This window comes from Triticum dicoccoides, chromosome 3B (genome assembly GCF_002162155.2).
Source record: "Triticum dicoccoides isolate Atlit2015 ecotype Zavitan chromosome 3B, WEW_v2.0, whole genome shotgun sequence".
In the NCBI taxonomy this organism is placed as follows: domain Eukaryota; kingdom Viridiplantae; phylum Streptophyta; class Magnoliopsida; order Poales; family Poaceae; genus Triticum; species Triticum dicoccoides.
The window spans coordinates 689,474,254-689,487,327 of NC_041385.1; positions in this window are offsets into that span (position 1 = coordinate 689,474,254).

Genomic DNA, 13,074 nt, shown 5'->3' on the forward strand with positions numbered 1-13,074 from the left:
ACGAGATTGAACTACGTATGAAGATACCAACGATCAAATCTTGGGCAAGTAACATACCGATGGACAGAGGGAATTACGTATGTTGTCATAACGGTTCGACCGATAAAGATCTTCGTAGAATATGTAGGATACAATATGAGCATCCAGGTTCCGCTATTGGTTATTGACCGGAGAGGTATCTCGGTCATGTGTACATAGTTCTCGAACCAGTAGGGTCCATGTCGGTGTCAAAACCGGCGGATCTCGGGTAGGGGGTCCCGAACTGTGCGTCTAGGCGGATGGTAACAGGAGACGAGGGACACGATGTTTTACCCAGGTTCGGGCCCTCTTGATGGAGGTAAAACCCTACATCCTGCTTGATTGATATTGATATTGTGGATGTTTACAAGAGTGGACCTACCACGAGATCAAGGAGGCTAAACCCTAGAAGCTAGCCTATGGTATGATTGTAATGGTTGTTGTTGTTGTGTCCTACGGACTAGAGCCATCCGGTTTATATAGACACCGGAGAGGGCTAGGGTTACATAGAGTCGGTTACAATAGTAGGAGATCTACATATCCGTATCGCCAAGCTTGCCTTCCACGCCAAGGAAAGTCCCATCCGGACACGGGGCGAAGTCTTCAATCTTGTATCTTCATAGTCTTGGAGTCCGGTCGATGATGATAGTCCGGCCGATGATAGTTCGGCTGATGATGGTAGTCCGGCTATCCGGACACCCCCTAATCCAGGACTCCCTCAGTAGCCCCTGAACCAGGCTTCAATGACGATAAGTCCGGCGCGTATATTGCTTGGCATTGCAAGGCGGGTTCCTCCTCCGAATGATAGAAGATTGTGAACACCAGGATAGTGTCCGGCTCTGCAAAATAAATTCCACATTTCACCGTAGAGAGAATAATATATACACAAGTTCGATCTGCTGACGTTTTTTGTGGCATGACGTCACGCCACTACCAAGCCATTACTTGAATCGTTTTTTACTCTACCACCTCAGCGCATTTAGCGAAGCGGTTTCCTTGGCACATCTTGTCGAAGCAGAGATCGTGTTCCCCCTTAATCCGGGATTCTCATCAATACGGACGTGGGTAACCCAACCGCGCCCGTCGCCCCGCCCCCTCTATCGAAGGCGAGTCCCAAACGGTCATGGAGACGGCTCTTGGTATTCTCCCTCTTTATAACGGGACCAAGTCTCGTTTCTTTTCTTCAATCCTCCATCGAATCCTCGCCCCGCTCCAAGTTCCAGCACCTAGAGCTCCAGATTCGAGCGCTTCGGACCTTCAACGATGTCCGGTTCCAACCTCCAGGGCCGGTGGATGCCCTCCTCCGTCACGGAGGAGGACGTGCTAAAGCTGCGGGAGGCCAAGTACCTGGCTTATGAGATTTCACACAGGTTGCCTGCCGAAGGGCAGGACATCCCCACCCCCGAGTCCGGCGAGTATGTCGTTTTTGTATCCCACCTCCGTCGGGGTTTAGGCTTCCCGATGGATCCTTTTGTGAGAGGGCTCATGTTTTATTATGGGTTGGACTTCCACGATTTGGCTCCGGAGTCCATCCTCCATATTTCCGCATTCATTGTTGTCTGCGAAGCCTTCCTCCGCGTCACCCCTCACTTCGGCCTGTGGCTGAAGACCTTCAATGTGGCGCCGAAGATGATCGGGGGGCGTCAAGCGGAGTGCGGCGGGGCGGCCATAAGTAGGAGGGCCGATGCCCCGTGGCCCGCTGGCTCCTTCCAAGAGTGGTTCTATATCACCGTTCCGAGGGGCCACAGACAAAAGCCGCCGCCCTTATTCCGCCCGGGACCTCCACGACGGTTGATGTCGTGGGTCAACCAAGGGCTCAACTGGGGGCCGTCAAAGGACGTGCCCCTACTGCAGGGCCGGATTCGAGATCTCCAAACGAGGAAGGTCGATATGGTGGTGGTAATGCAGGTTATGCTGATTAGGCGTCTCCCGCCCTGCAAACGCCGCCCTCTCCGGCTGTGGGAGTTCAATCCGGAGGGCCCACGGATTCTTCAACACTTCATGGGTATGACACCCCTGGAGATGTACAAATTATTCTTCGGATCGCAAGAGGCGCGTCCGGAATTGACCGAGGATGCTGGCCTAAGCTACAATCGCCCGGATACTCAAGTAAGTAGTTCCAAGTCCGGACATACCGTTTGTTTGCCTTTCGATGATTCGCCTTATGACCAACTTCCTTCTAAACAGAAGTGGATAGCGGAAGCAAAATTGATATGGTGCCTGGCCCCCCTCCCCGAGACCGCGCCGGATTCCGTGCTGGTCCGGATGCTAGAGGTTGCGCCTCTAGAGGAAGGCGAAGGGGAAAGCAGGAAAGCTACTGCCTCGCCTAAGGAGGCTCTTGAAAGAGGGGGGATCGAAAATCCCTCTCTCCAAGGGGAGAAGAGGACTGCCTCTGAGGACCCGGGGGCAAAAGCCCCTAAACGGGGGAAGAAATCTTCGCCAGAGGGCCCTGCGTTCGGGGAGGCCCCGGCCGCACAATCTCCCTTTGAGAATCAGCCCTCCAACGAGCCGTGAGTAGAAAGAAAGGAGTTTTATAGTAAGGGACATCCCTATTTGTGCTTCTGAGGATAACTAAAGTTTTTACCTTGTAGTTCGGATCTCCGTCCTTCGCAAATGAGCTCGTCTTCGGGGGACCTTCGTCCGGAGATGATGGAGAGCGAGACGCCTCCGTCCGGGGCACCGTCGGATAGGGCGGACGAGCCTGAAGTGTCGTCACGGAGGGAGCCCCCTGGTTTGGCAGAGCCGGATAGTTCGGCGCCAACTAGTGTACGGCTAAAGGATCTGCTTGAGAAGGCGTCTATCTCAGAAGATCACCACGCATTGATGAGCATGGTGATTGAAAGGATTTCGTCCGCCGAAGGCGGGTTGCATAATGCCGTCAGGAGTTTGGTGGCGGGGTTTGAGGTGCGTAAAAATGACACACCTTTTAACAGTTTAGCATATAGAATGCGCCCTGTATAGATAGTAGCCCCTGAGACTCGGTAGGTTGTCGAAATCGATAGCATGCCGAGGATCAAAATCACATGTTTAAATTTCTGTCGTGCCGATGCAGGTGGCGGGTTGTCCGGGGGCCAGCCGGACTGATGGAGTTGCTGAACTAAAGCGGCAACTCGCTGTTGCGGATGCGGACATCACGCTAGTCAACAGGCGACTTGATGAGTCGCAAGGTAAGTGTTTTTGTGCGGTCACTTGGTAAGGGGGCCGAAGCCAGCTCCTTACAACATGTGCGTGAAATGCAGATAGTGCCGCTGCTGTGGAGAGCCTTCGGGCCGAACTTGCTCAAGCCAAGGAGCAGGCCAGAAGGAGTAATGCGGCAGCCTCGAGGGCGGCCGAGGAGTTAGTGGCAGAAAGGGCCGCACACTGCCGGAGCAGGGAAGAGATGGCCGAAATGGCCGTGAAGTTAAAAGATGCTACCGACCGCAATGAGGCTCTTGGGAAGGAGCGCCTAGCAGGGCAAGAAGACCTGGAGAAGGCCACCGCCGAAGTCAAGGATGCTCACTCTGCAATGCGGGCTATAAAGGAAGAGCTGCGCCAGGCCGGAGAAATTGTAGCTGGCAAGCCTTTTCTGCTGTGCCGAAGGTTCACGGATCCAAAGTATGCTCAGCTGGGCCAACTGTGGGGTCCGGAGGACCCTTATATGGACTTAGCAGCGAGTGCGGCGGATGCCGTTGTGCATTTTCGAAGCCAGAAGGATCACAAGACGGAAGAGCTGTATTGGTCTCAATTCCATAGTCCGGAGCATTCACTTCCGCTGACCGATCGTTTGGCCGAGTGGGCTGAGCTAAATAGGTTGTCCGGGCTTGCTATTAAGGATATAGTGACCCATGTCCGGCCGGATAGGCCCGAGCCGAAGAGTTACTTTGGCTTATTGCAGCAATTTCTTGGGGCGGTGCCGCATATCAAGGCGATGAAGCGGTCGGCCTACATAGAGGGTGCGCGGATGGCACTCGCTCGTGTGAAGACACATTGGACAGAGATGGATGCCACCGCTATTGCGACCCCGGGTTCGGATGATAACCGGTTACCCGCCGAGCACTATTTTGGCGAAGTGCTGCGTGGTGCTCGTGTAATAGAGTCGCAGTGCTTAAAAAATGTTACGTTCGAATGAACGTTTTTATGATGTAAAACAATATTTAAGATGTAAGCGCCTTTTATACTTGTGCGTTCAAGTAATAGAATATCTCCTATGCGGCCGTTCATGTATACGTGTGTATAACCTGAAAGATGGCAGTCGTCGGCTTCAGCCCCCACGCACAAGGTGCGGGGGTGTTCGCAAAAAATAGCGCGTTTTCACACTTAATCCGACGTCTCGGTCCTGTAAAGGAGGTGGTAGCGTAGCAAACGAGGCAACCGGACTATAATGCTTTATTACTTTCACTTAGCCATGGAGTTTGAGGGTGGGGCTACGACATAGCCCCTGGGGGCACCGCGCTCTCCGAATTTGGGGCGCATATGTGCCTGGCCGGGAAACGGCCCTTCGTCAAAGCGGAGGAATTCTAAACATTCCCATGGTCGATCGAGTGGTTGACCAGTCTCTCGCTGTATCATGACAGTCAGTTTTCGGCTTTCTCTACTGACGTGCTCGCCCAGCCGAACTGGGGCACAATCGCAGTAGTTCTCCTGGTGCCGCGTTAGCCGATGATACGGAACGTAAGGCAGCAAAACACAGGAGCCGGGCAAACCCAACATTTGACCAAAGACATGATTCGGAGCTGATGCATATAAGGCCTAACTCGGGACGCCGAACACTCCCGAAGGTGTTCGGTCTTTACAATAGCGGGCAAAACAATGCCCTAAGCCCCTTGTGTCCAGGTACGGGCAAGTTCTTCTGGCGCGACCGATGCCAAAACGCCAGGCTCCACTCTGGTTATAATGAGAAACCAGGGGATTATAGCAACAACAGACAGTAAGAAAGGTTTACGTAGGGTCTTAGTCTGAAAAGAGTCCTTGCAACGGGTCCCTATTGCACGTCTGCGCCTTTGTCTCTGTTGTGCCGTATCCTGGACGAATGTGCACGCTGTTCATCTGTAAAAAGAGAGGAACTTAGTTTGGAAAAGAAATCGTGCGAGAAAGTGCATAAAAAATTGAAATATAGATTAATAAAGCTGAGCCTATGCTAGCTCATTATGGCTTATATGTACAAACCCTTGTGAAGGGGTGTGCGGCTAGGTAGCCCCTAGATTATTCATTCCGGACTCGTCCAGCCGTGTCCGGGGTCTCAGGCGACCTTTTAATGAAATGATGCCATGTGGACCGGGCATTTTAAGCGTAAGAGACGCGTAATGTGGTATTGCATTGAAGCAGACGAAAGCTTCCCGTCCCAGTGATGCTTGATAGCTACTTTTAAATGGGGAGACATGAAAGGTTAGCTTTTCTCGTCGGAAGTTGTCAGGTGACCCGAACACAACTTCTAGTAGTAATGAACCTGTGCACCTGGCGTAAGGGCCTGGCGCCACTCCTTTGAAGGAAGTGCGGCTATGCCGAATTGTAGTGGGGTTTATCCCGACTTGCGGATTGTGTCCGGATATAGCAGGTTTAAGTTACTGCCGCCGCCCATCAAAACCTGCGTGAATTGCAGTCCGTCTATTATGGGATCTGATATCAGGGCAGTCTATCCTGCGTTCCGGATACTTCTGGACTAATCCAGATGGTCGAAAGTGATTGGTTTTGACATCCAATCTCGGTGTTCCGCTGGGGTGGACCGTGCGACACTTGTCTTAGCGAGTGCCTTGTTGGTTTTCCGTACTATCACATGAAGTGAGTTTATTGTTTTGACTTCTTGTGGGAAAGTCTTTTGACTTCCGGTGCTCTGCTGGTGGGGTTCGTCATCGTCCTCGCTTGGCGCATCGAGCCCCTTGTGTCTGGCGTTGAGTCTGCCGGACTGTTTAAAAACCCAACAATTTCGGTTGGTATGGTTTGCAGGCCTTCCGGAGGTACTGTGGATTTGACATATCCGATCTAAGATTTTGTTTAAATTTGATAGCTCGTCGTTGTTGTCCTTAAGAGGCAGTGTTTTATTGTTTGGCCGCGAGCTTTTGAATCCGGCATTGACCGCCGTGCCCTTTGGGCTTTTTTCTTTATTCCGGCGCTGATCTTTCCTGCGCCGTGATTTTCCGTTTCCAAATCTGATCTCGGATGTACTCGGGTCGCTGGTGTTGCATCTTGCTAGCCAGCTGTCTTCTCCTGCGCAAAAGTGCGTCATGAGGCTTGTTAGCGCGGCCATTGTTCTTGGCTTCTCTTGGCCGAGGTGTCTGGCGAGCCATTCGTCTCGGACGTTGTGTTTAAAAGCTGCTAAGGCTTCCGCGTCCGGACAGTCGACTATTTGGTTCTTTTTGGTAAGGAACCTGTTCCAGAATCTGACTCTCCGGGCTGTTGGGTTATATGACTCAGATCGTCTGCATCCGGAGGTCGGACATAAGTCCCTTGAAAATTTGCTCTAAACACGTCCTCAAGCTCTTCCCAACTTCCAGCAGTGTTTTCTGAGAGGCTTTTGAGCCAATGCCGAGCTGGCCCTTTGAGCTTGAGGGGTAAGTATTTTATGGCGTGGAGATCATCTCCTCTGGCCATGTGTATGTGTAGTATGTAATCTTCTATCTAGACTCCGGGGTCTGTTGTGCTGTCGTATGCCTCTATGTTTATGGGTTTGAACCTTGCTGGAAATTCATGATCCAGCACCTCATCGGTAAAACATAGCGGGTGTGCGGCGCCCCTGTATTTGGGTGTGCCGCTGTCTTCGAACACTTGTCGTGTTGTGTTACTTCCTGGGGCCCTCTTTTTTGGCCCGTAGATGGACCTAGTTGGGTCGTCCATTTTCCCAGGATCATAAGTCGGCTTGTGTGCGGTGTCGCTTGTCGCTTTTGGCCTGTCATCTGGCCGTCTATCTGGCCAGGCGGCCTCTTTATTTTTTGACTGTGAGGGCTCTATGGCTTCCTCATCGAATTCTGGCAGCAGCTTGCGCTTCGGGTAGCTCTTTGTTTGATGGCCATTGCCATATTTGTCTGCGGTCTTGACTATTTTGCTCCACTTCATTCTGAGGATGTCTTCCGCTGTTTTGAGCTTCCGTTTTTCCTTTTTCAAACTTCTTGCAGTGGCGACGAGTCTTTTGTGAAGGTTCTTATGCTCCGGTGGTGTGTCCGGACTGTTGATTGCTCCGTGAAGGGGTTGATTATCCGGTTCGTCCTGTTCGGATGGTTGCTTGGTTGTTTCTTCGTCGTCCGCTGGTTTTCCCTGCTCTATCACTGGGTCGTTAGGAATGCTGCTTTGATCGAGGTGGGACTTAGGGCGGAGTCTACGTCGCCGTTTGGTTGTTTATCGGCGGGATTATCCTCTACCGCGTCCCGTTGTTCCTCGGCATCGCTTCCCTTTGGGGTGTCCACCATATGTATGTCATGTGACGAAGTGGCCTTCCAGTGCCCTGTAGGCGCTGGTTCTTGATCGTCTCCGGCATCGTCGTCCATACCGTTGATGTCATCGGAGTCATAGTTTAGCACGTTAGTTAGATCGTCGACGGTGGCTATGAAGTGGGTGGTGGGTGGGCTCTGAATTTCTTTATTGTCCGCGTCCCGACCATCCTGGCCGTAGTTCGGCCAGGGCTCTTCAGATAGTGAGAGATGCTTCAGCGAATTTAAGATATCGCCGAGGGGTGAGTGCTGAAAGGTGTCCGCAGCGGTGAATTTCATGATCGGCGCCCAATCGGATTCGACTAGCAGGGGCGCAGGAGGTTCGAAGTCCGGCAGGGGGTCCGGCACCTCGGAGTCATGGGCTTTATGCGGGACAAGATAAGTGTTCGGCTCCATCGCCGTAGAAGTTGCAGCTCCCGAGGCGGTGTCTAGCCATCCGTCCTCGATCTGAGTGATCGGCTCTGGACTATGGGTCGGAGCGGATTCGTGTGTGGCCTCCAAGATGTTGTCCGGTGGCAGAGTTAGGTCGTGCCCATCGTGACAGCGCGGCACGCTCGGCTGTGGCTCAGATCCATCGAAGATCAAGTCCCCGCGGATATCGGCCGTGAAGTTTAGGCTTCCAAACCTGACCTGACGGCCAGGGGCGTAGCTTTCGATCTGCTCCAGATGGCCAAGTGAGTTGGCCCGCAGTGCGAAGCCGCTGAGTACGAAGATCTATCCGGGGAGAAAAGTCTCATCCCGGACTGCGTCGTTGTCGACTGAAGAGGCCATCAAGCCTATCGGTGACGACACAGAGGAACTCTCAATGAAAGCACCAATGTCGGTGTCAAAACCGGCGGATCTCGGGTAGGGGGTCCCGAACTGTGCGTCTAGGCGGATGGTAACAGAAGACGAGGGACACGATGTTTTACCCAGGTTCGGGCCCTCTTGATGGAGGTAAAACCCTACGTCCTGCTTGATTGATATTGATATTGTGGATGTTTACAAGAGTGGACCTACCACGAGATCAAGGAGGCTAAACCCTAGAAGCTAGCCTATGGTATGATTGTAATGGTTGTTGTTGTTGTGTCCTACGGACTAGAGCCATCCAGTTTATATAGACACCGGAGAGGGCTAGGGTTACATAGAGTCGGTTACAATAGTAGGAGATCTACATATCCGTATCGCCAAGCTTGCCTTCCACGCCAAGGAAAGTCCCATCCGGACACGGGGCGAAGTCTTCAATCTTGTATCTTCATAGTCTTGGAGTCCGGTCGATGATGATAGTCCGGCCGATGATAGCTCGGCTGATGATGGTAGTCCGGCTATCCGGACACCCCCTAATCTAGGACTCCCTCAGTCCACACGCTTAACGTTCATTGACGATATAGTGTTATATGAGTTATATGTTTTGGTGACCGAATGTTGTTCGGAGTCTCGGATGAGATCACGTACATGACGAGGAGTCTCGAAATGATTGAGAGGTAAAGATTGATATATAGGACGATGGTATTTGGACACAAGAAGTGTTTTGGGATGTATCGGGAAGGAATCGAGTCACCAGAAGGGGTTCCGGGCACCCCCCCGGCAAGTTATGGGCCTTATGGGCCAAAGAAGGGGACGGACCATCCCACAAGGGGGACTAGTGCGCCCCCTTCCTTGTTTGGCCAGCCCTAGGGAAGGAAAAGGGGAGGGCTAGCCCCTCTTGCCTTTCCCTCTCATGGGAGAAAGGAAAAGGGGGTCGGGGCGCCACCCTCCCCTGCCTTTCCCCGCACTCCAAATAAGGAAAGGGGGGCGCATGGACCCCAAGTAGGATTCCTCCTACTTGGGCGCCTCATTTGGCTGCTCCTCTCTCCCTCCCACCTATATATATGTGTGGGAGGGGGCGCCTAGCACACAACAGATCAATTGTTAGCCGTGTGTGGCGCCCCCCTCCATCCTTTACACCCCCGGTCATATGTTCGTAGTGCTTAGGCGAAGCCCTGCGGAGATCACTTCACCATCACTGTCACCACGCCGTCATGCTGACGAAACTCATCTACTACCTCGACGTCTTGCTGGATCAAGAAGGCGAGGGACGTCACCGAGCTGAATGTGTGCAGAACATGAAGGTGTCGTACGTTCGATACTAGATCAGTTGAATCGCGAAGAAAGTTCGACTACATCAACCGCTTTGTGAAACGCTTCCACTTACGGTCTACGAGGGTATGTGGACACACTCTCCCCCTCATTGATATGCATATCCATGGATATATCATTGCGTGTGCGTAGAATTTTTTTTTGTTTTCCATGCAACGATTCCCAATAGTGGCATCATGAGTGAGGTCTATGCGTAGATGATATGCACGAGTAGAACACAAAGAGTTGTGAGCGGTGATAGTCATACTTCTTACCACCAACGTCTTATTTTAATTTGGCGGTATTGTGGGATGAAGTGGCCCGGACCAACCTTACATGTCCACGCACATGAGACCGGTTCCACCAACCGACATGCAACTAGTTTTGCATAAAGGTGGCTGGCGGGTGTCTGTTTCTCCAACTTTAGTTGAATTGAATTTGACTACGGCCGGTCCTTGAAGAAGGTTAAAACAACAAACTTCATGAATCACTATTGTGGTTTTATGCATAGGTAAGAACAGTTCTTGCTAGAAGCCCATAGCAGCCACGTAAAACATGCAACAACGAAGTAGAGGACGTCTAACTTGTTTTCCCAGGGCATGTTGTGATGTGATATGGTCAAGATATTATATGATATATGTTGATGTATGATATGATCATGTTTTGTAATATCGACAACCGGCAGGAGCCTTAGGGTTATCTCTTTATTGTATGAAGTGCAAGCGCCATGTAATTGCTTTACTTTATCACTATGTGTTAGCGATAGTTGTAGAAGCAATAGTTGGTGTGACGACCTCGACGCAATGACGCTACGATGGAGATCAAGGTGCCAAGCCGGTGACAATGGAGATCATGACCTTGCTTTGGAGATGGAGATCAAAAGCACAAGATGATGATGGCCATATCATGTCACATATTGTGATTGCATGTGATGTTTATCTTTTATGCATCTTAGTTTGCTTAGAACGATGGTAGCATTATAAGATGATCCCTTCACTAAATTTCAAGGTAAAAGTGTTCTCCCTGAGTATACACCATTGCTATAGTTCATCGTTTTGAGACACCACATGATGATCGGGTGTGATAGACTCTACGTTCACATACAACGGGTGCAAGACAGTTTTGCACATGCGGAATACTTAGGTTAAACTTAACGAGCCTAGCATGTACAGACATGGCCTCGGAACACTTGAAACCAAAAGGTCAAGCGTTAATCATATAGTAGATATGATCAACATAGAGATGTTCTGTTGGGGAACGTAGCATGCAATTTCAAAAAAAATCCTATGAACGCGCAAGACCTATCTAGGAGATGCATAGCAATGAGAGAGGGAGAGTGTGTCCACGTACCCTCATAGACCGAAAGCGGAAGCATTAGGTTAAAGCGGTTGATGTAGTCGAACGTCTTCACGACCCAACTGATCCAAGTACCGAACGGACGGCACCTCCATGTTCAGCACACGTTCAGCTCGATGACGTCCCTCGAACTCTTGATCCAGTAGAGGGTCAAGGGAGAGTTCCGTCAGCACGGCGGTGTGGCGACGGTGATGGTGATGTGATCCGCGCAGGGCTTCGCCTAAGCACTACAATGCTATGACCAGAGGAGTAAACTGTGGAGGGGGCACCGCACACGGCTAAGAGAATTCTTGGTGTGCCTTCGGGGTGCGCCCCGCCCCCGTATATAAAGGAGGGGAGGAGGAGGTGGTTAGCCAGGGGTGGCGCGCCATGGGGGGAGTCCTACTAGGACTCCACTCCTAGTAGGATTCGGCCCCCCTTTCCTTCCAACGAAGAGGCGGAAAGGGGAAAGGGGGGAGAAGGAGAAGGAAAGGGGGCGTTGTTGGAAATATGCCCTAGAGGCAATAATAAAATGGTTATTATTATATTTCCTTGTTTATGATAATTGTTTATTATCCATGCTAGAATTGTATTGATAGGAAACTCAGATAGATGTGTGGATACATAGACAACACCATGTCCCTAGTAAGCCTCTAGTTGACTAGCTCGTTGATCAAAAGATGGTTACGGTTTCCTGACCATGGACATTGGATGTCGTTGATAACGGGATCACATCATTAGGAGAATGATGTGATGGACAAGACCCAATCCTAAGCCTAGCACAAGATCGTGTAGTTCATATGCTAAAGCTTTTCTAAATGTCAAGTATCTTTTCCTTAGACCATGAGATTGTACAACTCCCGGATACCGTAGGAATGCTTTGGGTGTACCAAACGTCACAACGTAACTGGGTGGCTATAAAGGTGCACTACGGGTATCTCTGAAAGTGTCTGTTGGGTTGGCACGAATCGAGACTGGGATTTGTCACTCCGTGTGACGGAGAGGTATCTATGGGCCCACTCGGTAGGACATCATCATAATGTGCACAATGTGATCAAGGAGTTGATCGCGGGATGATGTGTTATGGAACGAGTAAAGAGACTTGCCGGTAACGAGATTGAACAAGGTATCGGGATACCGACGATCGAATCTCGGGCAAGTATCATACTAGTAGACAAAGGGAATTGTATACAGGATTGATTGAATCCTTGACATCGTGGTTCATCCGATGAGATCATCGTGGAACATGTGGGAGCCAACATGGGTATCCAGATCCCGCTGTTGGTTATTGGCCGGAGAGTTGTCTCGGTCATGTCTGCATGGTTCCCGAACCCGTAGGGTCTACACGCTTAAGGTTCGATGACGCTAGGGTTATAGGGAATAGATATACGTGGTTACCGAATGTTGTTCGGAGTCCCGGATGAGATCCCGGACATCACGAGGAGTTCCGGAATGGTCCGGAGGTAAAGATTTATATATGGGAAGTCCAGTTTCAGTCACCGGAATAGTTTCGGGGGTTATCGGTATTGTACCGGGACCACCGAAAGGTGTCCGAGGGTCCACCGGGTGGGGCCACCTGCCCCGGGGGACTTAATGGGCTGAATATGGGAGGGAACCAGCCCATAGTGGGCTGGTGCGCCCCTCCCCAAGGGCCCAAGGTGCCTAGGGTTGAAAACCCTAGGGGAGGGGGCGCCTCCACCTTGCTTGGGGGGCAAGTCTCCCCCTCCTGGCCGCCGCCCCTCCCCTATAGATGGGATCTGGAGGGGCCCGACCCCCTCTCCCCTTCCCCTATATATAGTGGGGGTTTTGGGGCTGCCCAACACATGAGTTTTCCTCTCCCTGGCGCAGCCCTACCCCTCTCCCTCCTCGTCTCTCGCAGTGCTTGGCGAAGCCCTGCTAGAGTGACATGGTCCTCCACCACCACCACACCGTCGTGCTGCTGTTGGACGGAGTCTTCCCCAACCTCTCCCTCTGCCCTTGCTGGATCAAGGCATGGGATACGTCATCGGGCTGCACGTGTGTTGAACGCAGAGGCGTCGTTGTTCGGCGCTTAGATCGGAATCAACCGCGATCTGAATTGCTGCAAGTACGACTCCTTCATCTGCGTTCTTGTAACGCTTCCGCTTAGCAATATACAAGGGTATGTAGATGCACTCCCCTTTCCCTCGTTGCTAGATTACTCCATAGATTGATCTTGGTGATGCGTAGAAAATTTTAAATTTCT